At 42.4% G+C, this 14,993-nt stretch overlaps 1 protein-coding gene across 1 annotated transcript in view; it reads left to right on the forward strand.

Annotated features, from left to right (window-relative positions):
- Positions 1-2,354: 2,354 nt before the first annotated feature.
- PPP6R2 (protein phosphatase 6 regulatory subunit 2) overlaps positions 2,355-14,993 on the forward strand; it is a 97,587-nt gene continuing 84,948 nt past the window's right edge. Inside the window, exon 1 of the mRNA XM_063448359.1 lies at positions 2,355-2,712. The gene's annotated coding sequence lies outside the window, so the exon portion shown is untranslated. The remainder of the gene's footprint in view (positions 2,713-14,993) is intronic.

Genomic DNA, 14,993 nt, shown 5'->3' on the forward strand with positions numbered 1-14,993 from the left:
TAACCAAAAAACCTGGTAACTCCGTAAACCAGCAAAAAATGCTAGAAGGGAAAAAACCCTGCTACCTGCAGTCTCTATATAGGTAGTCCAAAGTACGGACCAAAAAGGGTGAATATAAACCTATTTCAAAAGGTATAGACAAGCGGTAAACTATATCCCTATGTAGAAATCCTTGTTAATAAGTCAAATTACACCCCTCTTTAAGGCTCCATACTGACACCACAACACATAGTCTTGACTGAATACCCTATTACCTCGGCAATAGCCACTAAGCTACTGCCTACCAACACTCTCAAGTTAAATAAACAGCTAAAGTCCAAGCTCTACCACCCTTCACCCCAGTGAAAAACAAAGAAATCAAATTAAATTAGAAAGAACAGCCCGAGGCGCGTTTCAGCGTCTCTAGACGCCGTCGTCAGGGGCAAATAAAACTTGCTATTGCTACCTGCAGCCTTTAAATAGCCGGTATGCAATCAGACATATCGGACAGCTGACTTCCATCCAGCATTCTCACCAATCGGTGGACAGGACTGAGAGGCTCGCCTACATCAATCACCGATGTCCCACGTGGTGGCTACATCAAATGCCAGGTCACGTGGGCGGGAGGAAAGAGAAGGGGGTGGTAACCACTGCTCAAACTCCTCCTTGCTCCGATCGAGAATACTAAGAACACTACATGTGACGGCCTGGATAAGACCTCAAGTTACCGTGCTGATCATAGTTACTAATGTCCCTACGAGTGCTCAACAAGCAAACTCTGACAGGGAAGTAAATAAATCTAAACACTGTAACGTAGATCTAATATAAACAAGGTCCTAGAGAAGAGGACTGAATCACATGAAAACAGTGTGTGTACATAAGTAGATATAATTAACCCAGCATGTATCAATAGTTCACTATAAGAGTGGTACACTCAATTTACATCCCCCTGTTATAATGGGGATGAGTAGTGAAACAGATGACTACATGCATATATAAACATATGGTCCAGTGTACAACATTGTATGAAGGATAGTCAATAAAAGTGCATAAAGCAAAATGATCCCTAGATAGTGAATACTGACAAAAACGAGTGATGAATTAAAGCTTCAAAAAATAATTAAATCATAATTGATCACAAATAGCGTTAAAAACCATAAAGTTACTATAAATAGGTCATAGTTAGATAAAGGGGGTATAGGAAAACCCCTCGTTGAGACCGTTAGGTGATAATGTTTGTAATTTAAAAATCCAAAATGCCTCCCTTTGACGAAGTTTAATGTCCCAACCACCCCTCCGTGGAGGCTGAGGAATATGTTCAATCCCTATGAAACGTATTCCATCTGAGGAGTGGTTATGAAGGAGGCGTAGGTGTCTTGATATGGGGGTTTCTAAACGTCTCCTCACCGAGTTAACATGTTCCCTAATCCTGTATTTAAAAGGCCGAAAGGTCTTTCCTACATACATAAGGCCACATGAACAGGTGAGGAGATAGATAACCCCAGTAGTGCGACAGTTAATAAAAGAACGAAGATTAAATGTCTCTGAGTTGGTAGAATTGGCACAGACCTTAGATTTCTTGCTAATATAAGGACAGGCACTACAGTGGCCACATTGGTATGTGCCAGTAGGTAGATAATTCTTGAGGGGACCTGATGTAGTTGTCGAGGAGAAATGACTAGGGACAAGTAAATCCCTTAGATTCCGTCCTCTACGTGCAGTTATGGAGGGATATGTGGTCACTACCTCTTTAAGGTGTTTATCCGAGGATATGATGGGCCAATATTTTTTGAAAATTCCCATCACCTTATTCCACCCTGCATCAAATGTCCCAATGCATCTTATCATGAGCGTCTCTTGTCTGGCAATATTATCATCAATAAGAGTCTGGCGTTCCGTTGAGAGTGCCCTAGCATAGGCCCTCTTTAACACCCTATTGGGATAGCCTTTCTCCCTGAAGGACAATCTCAATGTGTTTGCTTTTGATTTAAAGTCATCAAGGGATGAACAAGTTTTATAATTGTCTACCCCATTACTGAGCACAGTTGTAGGAGGATAATGTTATCTAGTGCACACTTCTACCATGTCAAAAATGACTAAATATTTATCGATCTTACAAGCCAATATTTTTGTCAAATGGAAACTTTTGACAAAACATTCCATGTCTGAAAAGAGAAAATAATGTTAATCCTATACATACTCCTGCCTATAACCACCCTTCTCATCATATATTGATTTTTCTGTGTATTCTGCAACTGAACTAAACGTTATCAATTGAAGTAAAGTGTAATCAGATAAACAGGAGTAAGAAAGAGCCAGATGGACTCTCACTTCCAACACTTGGAAGCCAGCCAGCCAGTATGACGGGACCTATAGCCCACAGTGAAGCAAGCCATCAGGGAGGTCACCCTCATCAAACAAGTGTAACCTCTCGCTGTGGAGACCCTCAATCCCATCCATTTGTCCCTCTCTCTCAGTGTCTCCCCCCCCCCCTCTCGGTGAGCTGGCGCCTCCCCCGTGTCCGCCATCTTGCGGCCGGTGACTGACACTATCTCGGCCCGGGAGAGTAGACTCGAGCAAGGAGCTCATTCCTCCGGTGCCGCGCTGCCCGTACAACCCGCTGATCACCGCCCGTGCCTGATCTCGGTACCTACACACTATCACCTCCCCCAGGCCGCAAGGCGGGAGCGCGGTGAGGGATGTGCGGCCTCCGGACCGGGGGATAAAGTTCCGGTGAGTCCGAGATGAGCGATGTGAGCCGGGGAGAGCTCGCACGCAACACCGCGGCGGCGGCCCTGGCCCTGGGGGTTATTCAGCTTGTGTGTGCGCATTGTGTATTTATTCTGTATGATTATACTAGGGACACAATAAAGCACGAGCTTTCTAAACCACTGGCTGTCAGGAAAATAATAGACGAGTCTAGATTTCTATTGTTTTTATCTATATTGCTGTGTGAATTATCATTCCATCTATTCCTTGAAATCTGTTACACAGGGTGAAGTGATCTGTTTGTAATACATGGACTTTATATTTAGACATTACACTCTATATAAACGAGATTATAGATAATGTGTGTGTGTGTGTGTGTATGATGCTGTGCATTTCCAAAAACTAATGGACAGTAGTGACCAGTGTCCATAGACTTGGGACTTGGGGGGAAAAAAAATGTTTGCCACTGTAGCAAAATGCTGTCACTCTTGTTTACAGGATGCTAGTGGCACAGTTTGTGTGCACAGCTGTGTAGAATAGTGATTTCCTTATGCAGGGCCTGAAAAGAGAAGCAGATCATTATAGATGTCAATATTGGCTGTTGCTTTCATTCAGTGTCCATAAACAACAAAAAGTTCTTTAGGAGAGGGCACTTTGTGCTGGCTTTAAATTTAATTTCCACATAAATACAACTGCAGGGTAATTGTTTACCTGTACATGTCCCATCAGAAGCCTGCATAACATTTGATATTTATTCATTGAGTAAATAATAGTGTGTATGTGAAAAGTATAAAAGTATGTTTTTTATTTTAACAAGCTCCTCCCCCACAGCATCAATTATAGTCCTTTAGACGCCATGCACGCCCCAACATAAAAATAAAGTTAACTTAACATTTTCTCCAGCGTTGAGCCCTCTCTCATTGTTGAGTCGCTTTGCTCTCAAGAGTGACCGTGACATTGGTCTCCCTTTGTCTCTGGTCCAAAATGGCACATGCACAGCAAATGTGGCATTGCCCAATAAAATACTTCGACATAGGGAATATCTCACATCTGCTTGAACAATCATTCAGGTGGAGTGAATGAGAAAACGCTCCTGGCTCACAGTTTGACAGAGGGTGTATTTAAACAAAGTCCTAATAGGTTTGGTTTAGCCTTTGCTTACTAGTTATATTGGTTGTAGTTATTTTAAATGTTTCAACATGTCAGAAATTCCGAAGTGAGGCAGATGTAGCAGAATATATTGCACCAATCTAAGGAAATAGGTCAGAAGACACTTGATGGATGTTTAGGTCCTTCTTTTTCAAAAACTCGAGAGTTTGTTTGTTATATTGAGTACCGCTTATTTTTATATTTAAAAGCCAGTGTTTTAACTTGAATTCTCTTTGCGTATAATACTTGTACACACGTGTGCGTGCACAATCAATATGTATTTTACACAAATGTTTAATGGGGTACGAATGTTTGTCAGTTCTCATATGGCTGAAGCAGAAAAGATGTATATGAAAATGTTCTGCCATACACTTTGTATAATAATAGTGTGAAGAGGTCATAAGGAATATTGATTTGACAAACTACTTAGGGGTGTAATAAAGTCACTTCAATGTGGTGTTTTCTGTTACTATGGTGTAACCAGCATATTGACAGAAATTATATTTATTCAGAAGTTCTTATATCTCACTCTTATTTTTATGAGCTTTCTACCAGTAGTATCTTTGCATGTTGATATTGAAAAGTATATTCTACATCTAAAAATAGCTTTCTTTTGTGTTTTTTACTATTTTTATCTTTTTCTTAGACTTGATTCATTCTTTCCTATCTAGCACACTGCCTATGACTTAATTGAGCTTGGAATTATTCCATTTGGTCTTATGTATGTATGGTGAACATATATATTTCAATAGATGTGTCTGACGTTCAGATATGTAGAGATCTATCGAGTAGTTGTGAATGTCAGCTCTTAATATAGAACTATATCGTGCTTTGAATTCCTTTTATTTCTCCATACATATTTACTTCAGCAATAATATCTAAACAATAACAGTCTCTGCAATTGATTTCAGATTTTAGTTGTCCTATGTCTGTCTATCTAATCTATCTACTATTTTATTTTTATTTTTAATCTTTATTTTGGTTGCAGAAGGAACATTACAGATCATCTCACAAGTATTGCAATAAAAAGTACATATGATCAATTTGATTAGTGTCCATTTCACAATCTATCGCAGTTTGGTAATAAGGTGTTATATTCAAAACCACATACAAACATAAGAATCACAAAAAATAAATGAAACATTTTAAAATGAAGGGTGTAAATGTGGAAGAGGTGAAGGTGACTAATGCAATGGGGCCCTCCTATTCTCTATGACCCACCTATCTACAGCATGTTGATTCTCCTTCCAGGGCTCTCATACAGTCAGGTCCATAAATATTGGGACATCGACACAATTCTAATCTTTTTGGCTCTATACACCAACACAATGGGTTTGAAATGAAATGAAATGAACAAGATGTGCTTTAACTGCATCCATTGTGTTGGTGTATAGAGCCAAAAAGATTAGAATTGTGTCAATGTCCCAATATTTATGGAACTGACTGTATATTCTTTTCATGGAATTTCTAAACTGAGAGGTGATCTTATCCATTAAGTATGTATCTTTAATTTTTTCCATCAACATGCTGAAAAAAGGTGTCCACTCTCTCTTCAAGTGCTGGGCAAGGGCTTGTCTTGCCACCAATGTCAGCTTGTTGAATAGCTTGCGAGTATGCTGTCTTAGGGCACATCCACAACATGTGGTGGTAAGACTCTCTCTCAGCAACCCCTCCAACATAAGTCATCGGTTGACCTACCTATGCGAAACAACTTGACTGGAGTGGTATACCAGCTGAACATAGTCTTGTAAACCTGCTCCTGTAGGGTGACATTGATTGAGACTATGATGGAGTCATCTTCCCAGATTTGTTTGCAGTCTTGTCATACCCCTTCCATTGTTCTGTATATTGTTTGCTCCGTATAGCAGAGAACTCACAAATATGGTTATAGCCAGGGGAGATTAGTCTTTTTTTGGGTGCTTTTCTCCTGGCAGAGTTGTTTGAAAAATTCAAGGGGAATACCAGCAGCAGTTCGGACCTGCATAAGTGCGTTGTTGGAGGTACCTGAAATAATTGGTTGCAGTTAAAAGACCCCTGGACTGAAGGTCCCCAAAGGCAACCATTGTGCTGTAACTATATGAATGCAAATATCTCTGGGCACCAGTGTTCTCTGTCCTTGAAAAATCTCTCGCTCGTATTCCAGTGGTTAAAGCCTGTTTCGAAGCTTAGGAGTCTGTTGCTAAAACCTGTCGATTCCACCTTAAAAACATTGCCTGCGTCTGCCCCTTTCTTTTGCAAGATGCTGCCAAGGAGCTTGTTCATGCCCTAGTAATCTCTCACATGGATTACTGTAATTCTCTCCTAGCTGGTCTCCCCAGAACGCATACCTACCCCCTACAATTTTTGATGAATGCTGCTGCCAAAGCTGATCTTTCTCTCCTGTCGCTCCTCTCACACCTCACCCCTCTGTCGATCCTTACACTGGCTTCCTGTACCCTACAGGTGTTAATTCAAAATACTAAAAGCTCTAACCAACTCTAGCCCCTCTTACATTTCTTCACTGATTCATAGGTATGCCCCCTCTCGGTCTCTCTGCTGTACTGGTGACCTGTCTGTTGCTCGCACCCTTGCTACAAATTCACACCTGCAGGACTTCTCACAGGCTGCTTCTTTCCTTTGGAACAGCCTGCCTGCCCCGTCACACTCTCCCCTAGTCTTCAATCCTTTAGAAGTCCTTTAAAACCCATCTTTTCAGGAATGCTTATGGCCTCTTAGAATAACTTCTATCTATTAAACCTACCTCTTGCTCTCTCCTAAAGGGCCATACTCCACTCTCACCTCCAGCTCTGCTACTTTTCCACCATGTTTACTTGCTGTCTCCCTCAATACCCTACCTATTGTGTTCTATGCCTCACCTCCTCTAGACTGTAAGCTTGTTTGAGCAGAGTCCTCATCTTCTTATTGTTCCTGAAAGATTTCATTATTGTCTCATTTGTTAAATTCCCCTTTTAATGTAAAGCCGCATCCGAATAAGGTGGCGCTTTGTAAATACCAATAATAATAATAATAATAATAATAGGAGAGAAGGAGGTGGTCAGTGATAGTTTGGTAGACACAGCATCCCATATACTCATGGAATTCATTTTGGCCCAATCTGACCTTGTCACCCAGATGTAACATTGAAGATTTGACCCCATGAAGAGCGACTCTGTCTACCCATCTTTTGGCGTTGGGCGGGGAATTAAAGGGCAACAGTCTGTGACAACTGCTGCTAGAGAGTAGTTGTAGAGCTAAGGGAGGCCCAGACCGCCCGTTGCTCAGTGTATGTATAGTATGCCCCTGGCTAACTGTGTTGTCTCATTTGCCAAATAAAATTGTCGGTGGACCCCTGGAGGTTGGCCAGGTTGTGCTTTGTAACTATTACCGCAAGGGCCTAAAATAAAATCTTGGGAGTATGTTCATTTTTTACATTTTTTTTTTTTTTTTTTTTAAATTTGACAATTTTTATTGGAAATCACATTTTATTCAGTGGTTTATGTTGCTACCCAGCTGATGTTGTTCATCCAGCAAGGTGAACCTTCAGAATTGTACATGGATATGCTAAACAATACACTGTTTAATTTGACATCCGCAAATGCTTGACATAGTATATTTCCATCATGTTAATTTAAGCAATAAACAAAAAGCATCTTAAACACTAAAAAATGTAAAAGGGGTGAGGGAGTACCTGTGTCATCTGTGTACTGATAAGGTTGCAGTTACTGCTTTAGAGGTATAAAGGCGCGTAGATAGGAGTGGACAGGAGGCTCCACGGTGCTAGGTATTCGTGTTGTTACTGTCCCTGTGTTTCCCTGCAAACTGGTCCCACTCTTGCTAGATAAGACACCCTGTGTTTTTTTTTTCTCTGAGTGCATCAGTTCGTATTTTTTATTTTTATTTACGGTGGAGATTATGTCCTTCACTGTCGGTGGGTTTGCCCTCTTCCATTGTCTTGCTGTTAGGGATAGGGCAGCCAAAAGAACGTGTATTATCACCACTTTATTGTCCCAGTGTATCTAGGCTGGCATGTGTATTAGTATGAGACATAGGGGTTGTTTAGGTATGCCCATCCTCGCAATCTCGCTCACCATAGTGAACCTCCGTCCACATGTGTAAGAGAGCCGGACATGTCCACCACATGTGGATCATTGTGCCTTCTGCGTACCACATCTACAGCACATTGGGGAACTATCAGTGAATATGTGTGCTAGTCTGGCTGGGACCATGAACCACCTGAATACTATTTTCCTGTGCAGTTCCCTATGTGAGGCGCAGTGGGTTACCCCTATTAGTGCCTACAGGATATTGGACCATTGAGAGCCTGAGATATTCACAATCACGAGCCCACTCTGTGGCATATTGGCATTGCCCGAAGGGTTGGTGTTTTTTTTTTTTTTTTTGAATTTTTTATTTTTGTTGTGCATAAGCAATTAACATCCGCTTATGAGGTACCCCAAAGGCAATCCTCTAGCGTTTCATATGCAGGTTCTACATTGGGTTACATGAGAGACATGCACATTTTTGTCATTTTTTAAGTCACATAATGTGTTACAACTGCGTAAACATAGATATTAAAAAGTCTAACCATGGCACGAGTATCTGCACAATTTTAACCCCTAACAGGTTAATAGTCACAAGCTTAAGTTAACGGTCAGGTGCTTCCAGATGATTTAGTATATATGCAGGGAAGATTGCTTTGTCCCAGGCTAGTAGTGGCTCAAACATTTATATTCACAGGGTAAAGTAAAGCGATTATTCAGTTGCAGATTATTTAAATACAAGCTAGTACTAGGCTATGGCATCTGAATGCTGAATAAAGTCAAAATAAACAGGCTTCACAATGCTTGGTCTTAGTGGCGCTCAGGTATGTGATTGGCAAGAATACTAGGCTACGAAAGGTCTTATGCCTGTCTTAGTGGGTTGGATTGCGTGAGTTTCAACATAAAAAGATAAAACTAATGCACAGCTAATTCGAAGCCATAATAGAAGTGGGTCATTAGGTAGTAATAACAGGATTGATAACCCATTTAACTAGGCTGCCCTAGCGCTCATTGCTGAACTTAAAAAAAAAATGGTATTGCCTAAACAAACATGCATATTTATACAGTATTGACTTGTGGGCATGGGTGATACTCAAGCGTCCAAGATCTAGGTGGCAAAGTTCTCCGGCAGCAGAATCAGGCACAGGGCAGACATGCCGCTTGTAGGGAGGTAGTCCAACGTGCGGGCATTTTCGCCGGTTGTCTGTGCTTGAGTTGCAAGGTACTGGCTCAGCCTATGCCCCGGTTCGGTCTCAGGCTTAGGGGGTGGTGCGTGGATAGGAGGCAGAGTTCGAGCAATTCCTCCCCACAGCCCCGAGCCGTCGTGAAGGCCTGCGCTTCTGGGCTTCGTACCTGGTCACTCACGTGGGAGGCCGAGGTCTTCCCCTGCAGGGGCCTGCTTTGGATCCCGGTGGGTGATCGCCGCCTGCGGCGTCGGATCTTCAGCGGTGATGGCCGGTGCCCCGGGTGAATCCTCCTGTGCTGGCAGGCTGTTTGTGCCTCAGAAGGGGATCTGGGATGGAGGTGCAGCCATTGCAGTGCGTTTAAGGTGGGCCCAGTGGAATGCTGATGCTCTTCTTTTTCGGCCCAATATCTGTGCTGTAGGCATCCCTTTGGTCTGCTCAATGTGGTCAGCCGGCACTTCTCTGGGGCAGGTGTCTGTAGAAGTCGGATGGCGTTGGATGGCTGCCTCTGCAGCAGGCTCCATCTTACTGGTAGGTCGCACATGTGGCAGGCGTGCGGCAGCCATCTTGAGGGATGCCGCCGGAGAGTGTGCCGTTGCAGATTGCTGGCTTGCGGCCCTGCTTGGAGTGACTGTAGTTGCTTGGGCAGACTGGGATAACCCCCCCGGTCCAGAGGGGGGGGGGACGCCAGACACCGTCAGGAGACCCGGGAGAGCGGCCGTCTCGTCCCGGCTCAAGCTTCCACACGCCTTGGGCCTTCGTCGCCACTGTAGGTGCCGGGCTGACACCTAAAAGGTATCCCCCCGTAGCTCCCGATCCGGGGATCATTGTGATCTGCTTAGCGGGTGGGTGGGGGGTGTGAGCCCCCAGTTAGCCCCGATTTTCCGGCCCCAAAGCGGGAGCTCAGACGGAACATGTCTGATCCCGTCGGCGGTCCGGCCCCGCCCCCCAGGGTTGGTGTTTTTTAACGCCTGGTAGCACACTGAGAGTTGCCCTCTAACAGGGGCTGCACCCACGCACATCCTCTCGAAATGAGACATGGCGTTGTCTGCCCCCCGCGGGTCTGTGTTTGCCATGTTCGAGTCTAAAAAGTGCTTGATTTGGAGGTATGCATAGTGTAATGTGTTTGGGATGTGGTATTTTGAGGATAGTTCTTGAAACGATAGTCTTGTGCCCTTATCGTAAAAGCAATATAGGTAGCGAATTCCTGCCCGTTGCCATTTAGCTATCTTAAAATTTTGAATTATGGAAGGCACAATGGACAGTGGGGTGGCTCTAGATAGAATGCCTTACCCAAGTAAGTGTGGTTTGTACTCATGTAACCCATGTCCTCAACAGGGTTTGTGTGGTCTGCAGTATGTAGGACGTTTTGGGTCTACGTCCTGAAAGAATCTGAAAACAGTTCCACAACATTCACGGCTATGTCCCGCTGCGATGACCGGGAACCCACAAAGTCATCATGCCGAATTTAGTTCCATTACGATCGCGGCTAAGAACCGCTGAGGACAATTTGTGGGTTTCTTCATGCAAACGGCCACCTGGGAGCTAGTGTTTGGTTCCATTCGAACCAGGGGCACCCAGGAAAAGCTGCTAATGGAGGCTGGGGAGATTTAACTCGTACAGGGTCTTTGTATGTGGCCCATAGTCCTTGGGCAAGAGGCTAGCTAGCAGGCTCCTCCAGGAGTTCGTGACAAACGTCCAGGGTAAGGAGCGTTTGTCACAACTACCCAGGCAGCTGCCTTAGATACTATTTCTGAATTCTGTGTAGAGCACACTTTCACTTTGGGATGAGTACAAAGAAGTTATTTAGCAGAATTTTTGTTGTTACTTTATCAGAGAAAATACTTTAAATTAAATTATGGATCATGCAACTAATGTCAAGTACATTTCGTCACTGTCAAAAATGGTTAAGAACCACTTTAATATGTGAAAAGTCAGCAACAAACAATGCAGTCTAACAAATAGCAGCCAATGATGTGCAACAATGAAAATGTCACAGTAGTCAAAATTAACTTTCCATATTTATGTTCTTTAGCTTGTACCAAAAAGAGCAAACACAATGAGGTTTATTCACTAAACACCAAATTGTAGTGAATTGAAAACCGAATTGCAAAATTTAGGCATAGATACTGGATTTGTCTTAACTTTGCAATTCATCAAATCATTATCCCGACTAGGCATTCTGGCAGCATTGTCCTTTCTTGCTCCACAACTGGATTTTTCCTTCAGACTCCTATATACTGAAGTGTGATTTACCACTCCAGAGAACATCTTTCTACTTCTCCAGAATTCAGTGGTGTTGTGCTTTAAAGTTTACACCACTAAAGATTATTGATGTCGGCCTGCGCTTGATATTGCACATGTTGATGTTAAGCTTGTATGCAACTGCCTGCCCATGGAAACTCATTTTTGTGAATATGCGTGGTCTACCATATCCTTTGGGCCAGTTGTTTCTGTCTGATCCTTTCACTTTACAGTAATGGCACTTACAGTCGATTGGGTCAGATCTAGTAAGGCATAATTTTCACAAACTGTGACAAGGTTGGCATACTATGACAATGCCAAGTTTAAATTCAGTGAGCTCTTTTTAGTATAACGTTTTGTACTGCCGATGTTTGTCTACGGAGCTTTTATAGAAGTGTGTGATGATCAATTTCACAGTCTGTCATATCCAAAGAACTAAAAGGTATGCTATCAAAAAACATTTAAGTATAATACTTGCTTCCGCATGCTCTATGTCTCCTTGAACAGCTAGGACAGCACTGCTGCACTCAAAAAGCAACACCACCTTATTGTAGCTCAGATGTCAGAGGGTCTATACATCTAAGAAAACATCTAAAAAGGTCCTGGCCATTGCTAATGTGGATTTTAGATTGTTTTGCCTGTGCACACAGCACTGGCACAATGTAATCACTTCTCTTAAGCCAAATTTACTTTTAATTCAGTACCTACATTGTTCTTTTGTCCCTGAAAGATTTACAAGGTCAACATTCAGAATAAGAATTGTATGAGGCTGATGCTTTCTGATTAAGCCATAGCTGTGGAGGCATATCAGTAGGGGGGATACTTTCCAATGAATGTTCTATTTTTATTTATTTTTTGTTACAATCAATATTTGTACTTTAGGCTCTCATTGGAGAACTTAAAGGAACACTCATGACACCTTATTAATGTTGTTATGGTTCCTAGAGGTCCTGGGCGAAGGGTTCGTACCTCACACAGTTATGTAAATGAGGAGCTTGTGATAGGCTGAGGACCTCAAATGTCGCACTCAGCCTATTTCCGGCACCGATTCCGAGGCTTCATTGTTGGCGCCTCAGAGGAAAAAAGGGGCAGAGATGAGGGTTGCAGTTTATTCATCTTTTAAGTAAGACCGCATCCACGACCTCCAGGCATAATAACACGTTTATTGGGATGAAGTTGTAATGATGCATGGAGTAGTGTTCCTTACAGGATTTTCTGAGACCGCATCTGCTGTGACACAGAAGCTTTGAGTGAAGGAGCAGATGAGCTGTGTTTTCAGGACATACATCACTTAGCACAACCTTGTGTTTTAGCTCAACTGAGCTAAAAAAAAATCAGACAACCGACCCTGTTATTTCCTGCTTGACATCCAGGTGGATTTAGCAAGGTATATTTATAAATGTGCCAATTTCTATCGAAATCTAAACTTTTGTAAAATGAAAAGAGGACTCGCTCTTCACACATAAAGCACTTAAATGGATACTATAGTCACCAAAACAACTACAGCTTATTGGATTTGTTCTGGTGAGTGGAATCATTACCTTCAGGCTTTTTGCTTAAACACTGTCTTTTCAGAGAAAATGTAGTGTTTACATTACAGCGTAGTGATAACTTCACTGACCACTCCTTAGATGGCTGTTAGAGATTCTTCCTGGGTCATGGCTGCCTAAAATGCATCCAAACATTCAGTATCTCCTCCCTCTGCATGCTGACACTGAACTTTCCTCAGAGATTAATTGATTCAGTTCATCTCTATGAGGAGATGCTGATTGGCCAGGGCTGTGTTTAAATCATGCTGGCTCTGCCCCGATCTGCCTCTTTGTCAGTCTCAGCCAATCCTATGGGGAAGCACTGTGATTGGATCAGGCTACCACTTCTGATTATGTCAGCAGACTGCATGTTTTTCTGAGGCAAACAGCATGCAGGGTTACAGCTTCTGGCTTGAATACAGTAAGATTTTGCTATATTTATGGAGGCATGAGGGACCCACGGGGGCTAGATGGTGGTTTTAACACTATAGGGTCAGAAATACATGTTTAAGATGGCTAAAGTGGTTTAGGTGTGACCCAAATTAGATTCTTTAGCTTTTGCTTGGTGACCAATTCTTCAATTGTAAGCTTACTGTCCCATTCTTTAATTCTTTTTTTAGACAGTCCTTTATTTTGCATTTTTCAATTGTTCAATTTAACAGCAAAGTATCCAGCATAGTGATATTGCGAACAACATAGCACTGAGACAGATGTATGGGAACAGACAATCGTGCTATTGATTGCATAAAAGATAATATGTCAATTAAGTTACGGTATACAATATACACAGAGGTAGAATATAAGTGCTGGTGTATGCCTGTACAACCTTCTCAGGTATAGGCACATATAATGAACGGTAGGGCCTGTTATGATGGTCTTGTTGGTAGGTGAAGCATAGGAGTAATGGTCATCCCTGCACATCGGCCCTCCTCCAGGAGAGACCCGGGAAGTCCTGCAAGGGTTAAGAATAGAGAAGGAAAAGAGAGTAGAGAGAGAGGAAAAAAAGGGGGGGGGGGGGTCGGGACTGTCGCTGGACTGGAGCCCAGTCAGCACCCCCCAAACTCCAAAGCTAAGAAACTACCTATACTATACATACAGCTTAATCACCCCCCCCCCCCCCCCCCCAGCCAGGGCCCGAACGATAGGAAACTTTCCCGAAGATAGGAAAGTCAGGCGAGGCCCCCACCGTCTTGAGCTATCAGGAATCCCAGGATTAGTCACAGATCACCATGAATGATGAGACCAAAGGCCTCTAGACAGGGCTTGTCAGGCATCATCAATACATTTGAAATCCTCCCAGCATTAAATGCATCTTCATAGACAGAGCTACTAAAAGAAACGGTCTTTTGGGATCTAAATCGGTTGGGATCAACATGAAGCGTTTCCATATCCACAGACAAACTTTACTACACGTACAAACTCAGACAAACTCACTCACGGACGGACAGAGACACACTCAGTGACAAACAGACAAACTCACACACACTCAGAAGTTGTAATATCATTTTTTATATATATATATATATATATATATATATATATATATATATATATATATATATATATATATATATATATATATATATATTTATTGAAATTCACCCAGCTTCCCTACTTTTGGAGAGCTGGAGTAGGCTTTCCCTGAGGTCCAGTGGGTCTGATGTCATCTCACTGCTCTGCTCCCTGTCACAGACTGTTTAGTATGCTGGGTCCTCAACTAAATAGTCACATGTACAGTAAGTACTAATAGACTGCATATACTGAATACAATAACTGCATTTGCAGAAAATTGTACTGCAAACGTAACAGTGGAATACATTTTTTTTTTTTTTAGAAAACATTTTTCAATTGCAAGAGTGAAAGGACAGGATCACTGTACTAAGACCACTTCATTAAAGGTACACTATAACATTAGGAATGCAAGCCGCCTGTATGCCTAACGCTATAGTGTTCGCCTCTCAATAGAAAGTAACCCTTTTATAGACAGTCAAGAAAATGACAGACTCCAGTGCTCTTTGTGTTTTCCTGTAACTGCAAAATATGAGTCTTACTTAGTGGGCTATTGGCCACATATTTAGACCAACTTTTGTTTAGGGCTTGACAAATTTGTTTAGAATCTAGGAGCCCGCTAAAAACGTTAGGAGCAAGTTTTTTTTTTTTTTTTTAGAACTAATTTTAAG

This window comes from Pelobates fuscus, chromosome 3 (assembly GCF_036172605.1).
Source record: "Pelobates fuscus isolate aPelFus1 chromosome 3, aPelFus1.pri, whole genome shotgun sequence".
NCBI classification, from domain to species: domain Eukaryota; kingdom Metazoa; phylum Chordata; class Amphibia; order Anura; family Pelobatidae; genus Pelobates; species Pelobates fuscus.